The sequence below is a fragment of the Nicotiana tabacum genome, chromosome 18 (genome assembly GCF_000715075.1).
Source record: "Nicotiana tabacum cultivar K326 chromosome 18, ASM71507v2, whole genome shotgun sequence".
Lineage (NCBI taxonomy): Eukaryota > Viridiplantae > Streptophyta > Magnoliopsida > Solanales > Solanaceae > Nicotiana > Nicotiana tabacum.
The window spans coordinates 120,987,047-120,989,761 of record NC_134097.1 but is presented as its reverse complement, the minus strand read 5'-3'; the positions used below and the strand labels follow the sequence as shown (position 1 = coordinate 120,989,761).

Below are 2,715 nucleotides of genomic sequence, written 5' to 3'. Positions count from 1 at the left end.
GCCCGATCGTCTGTCCTGACCACCAGCCCTTTTGTACCACGAAGTCTCAAGTGCACCATGGTACCCCTAAGGAAACCAGGTGAAAATAAGTGCAAGAGATGATGAACAGAGACGTCGCATTCTGCCAATTCCGCGTACTTGGTCAGCACCAGAAGCACCTTGAGCGTGTACGGTGAAAGCTGAGCCGGGAAAACATGATAGAATCTGCAGAATTCGTCCTCTAGAGGGAAGAGAGGAAGGCTGTAGCCGATCACAAAGGGATATTCATAGAAGGCACAATACCCAGGCCTGTGAACGTCAACGTAATCCCCCTCCGCCAGAGTCATCTCTACGTGGACAAGGACATATTTTATACGGAGGACATCAAGGTGAGTCTGACTCATCTTAGAGAGTACGGGTTCGGAGTAAGGGGCGGGTCTTTGAGGAAGTCACTCCGAGATAGGGGATGCCTCGGTAGTAGCGCCTCCACTGTGAGAGGACTATCACCCTCTTCTATTTCCACCTCTCCACTGCCGGAAAGAGGTGCTGCATTCGATGGAGCGGCCTTATTAGTACGACGAGACCTTGGCATGATTTTGTTTAAGAAGCGGTAGTTACACAAATAGAGTAAAAGAGAAGGAAATTTCCGGCCAAAAACGGAAATAAAGAAATGTAAAAGCAGAAGAAGGAGACTGAAGAATTATCAAGAATGGCCAAAGTTTTTCAAAGGAATCGAACCCTTCACCTATTTATAGGGTTGGGTGGCGCCAGAATCGAGGAGGCAGGTTTCAAATCAGTGCGGGAAACCAAGCGCCAAACCGTCAATCTTTACCTCAGAAATCCGCGTAATGATGACGCATATAGAAGCTGACGTCACCCCGAGTAGCGTGTACTCTTCGATATTCCTCCCAATATGACAACCACCTCTCGCTGGCCACGTCATAATATCCCGACGAGTCAAATTCCTCCTAAGGGAGGCATCGAGTTCGCTCATCGAGGACGTATCCAGTTGCGACCTCGACGAGCGGAGGACTAATTGTATAGGTCCGAATTTGATTGACCACGACCTATGGTGGGTACGGCAAACGACCAAAAATCTATGAGTCGAGAAAGAGATACGACCCTGTGAAGGAAGGAGAGATACCACCGCATCGACAGTAAATTTGGCATGCTAGGTGACCCAGGGAATATTCATTAGATATTTCTTAATTTGTCATCCATACGATTATGGGAAAACCCCTCAGTATATAAGAAGGGTGAAAGTCTTGTAAAAAGGGGATGGGGGGGAGAAAGAACCACTGGCCTTGAACTATTATCATCTCTCTACTATTATCATCTTTCTACTATTGTCATCCTAGAGTTTATTATCTTCGGCTACGATTTACCCCTTCATCCTTGATTGATTTGATTAAAAAGAGTTCGAAATCTTTTGAGTCAAACAGTACCGAAGTTATTATTTGTTTCCACTATCTGATAGTAGTAGCAGATCACTTAGATTAGTTAAGCTAGGAATATTTCGCATAGCCAGAATATCTTTACATTATGGTCTTACATCTTACCCATCCTCTTCTTAGTTTTGTCAATAACATCAATCTAAACTATGTCTATCCAAGTATTCTTGCGAAAGAGGATATTGAAATCGGACGTTATCTATATGTAGTAGCTTCTAACTCCGAAACTAAATGAAAGGTTATGGAACACATTATACGCATAGAATTGGTGATGCAGATAATGCGGTATCTGTTGGAATTATGTTAAGATAAGATTAAAGAGCTATCATAGGCAAGAATGTTGAGATGACCGAGTTGGTCTAAGGCGCCAGATTAAGGTTCTGGTCCGAAAGGGCGTGGGTTCAAATCCCACTCTCAACATTGCCATTTTTTGAAGTATTAGCGATGTCTTGTTCTTTTTCGGATTTCATTAATTAATGTTTAATTTGTCATACTATTTGACTATGGAATATGCCGCAGTGTCTCCGAATATCTTACTTGTCTTAATTCAATAAAGCATTCTTCCCTTTTTTGAAATGTGGGATATCATATCATATTATACACACCATAAAATCATCAAGAATAACAATTCCAACATCTTATTTAGCATCTAACTAATATCTCGTCTTATTGAAATTAAAGAATTAACTGCAAATATCTATGCTATATTAAAAGCACGAAGGTCTTTAGCGAAATATCGTTCGTTTGTTTTTACCCTTTAAAAATATAGTTCATACTGGATAAAATAGTCATTTAGTTATTTTTCAAATATTATTTTTCAAATATTTAGAATAGTTATTTGAATTAATTCCCTAATATTTAGGATTAGTCATTTAATTATTTTTTTTACCTTTTAGAACTTTGATTTTTCAATTCCTTTAGAAGTCCTTATTTTCAACTCCATTTAAATTTTACGAGTACCAAATTTCAAGTATTTTCAATTTATATTAGGGAAGTTTCGGCCACTTTATATTGTTTTTAGATTTAGGATCTTTTTTTTTTTTTTTTGTAAATGAAATCTTCGTCACTTTCAGCTCCATTTAGTTTTAGGTGTAGGATAAAAAAGGTAATTATATTAAAACAGTAAAGGATTTCATATCAACAAAAAGGTATAAAACTCAAGCTATATAATTTTGGTTTTGGCATTCTACAAAATATTATGTATTAAAATACAAATACACATTCTAAAAACTCTATAATTAGATATAAATTATCTCAGTATTTACAATTATTATAACCACTAACT

At 38.0% G+C, this 2,715-nt stretch overlaps 1 non-coding gene across 1 annotated transcript; it reads left to right on the top strand.

Moving 5' to 3' along the window:
• The first annotated feature begins 1,769 nt into the window (after positions 1-1,769).
• On the top strand, positions 1,770-1,850 carry TRNAL-AAG (transfer RNA leucine (anticodon AAG)). Its single transcript has one exon. It is a non-coding gene; the product is annotated as a tRNA-Leu (tRNA).
• The last annotated feature ends 865 nt before the right edge of the window (positions 1,851-2,715 follow it).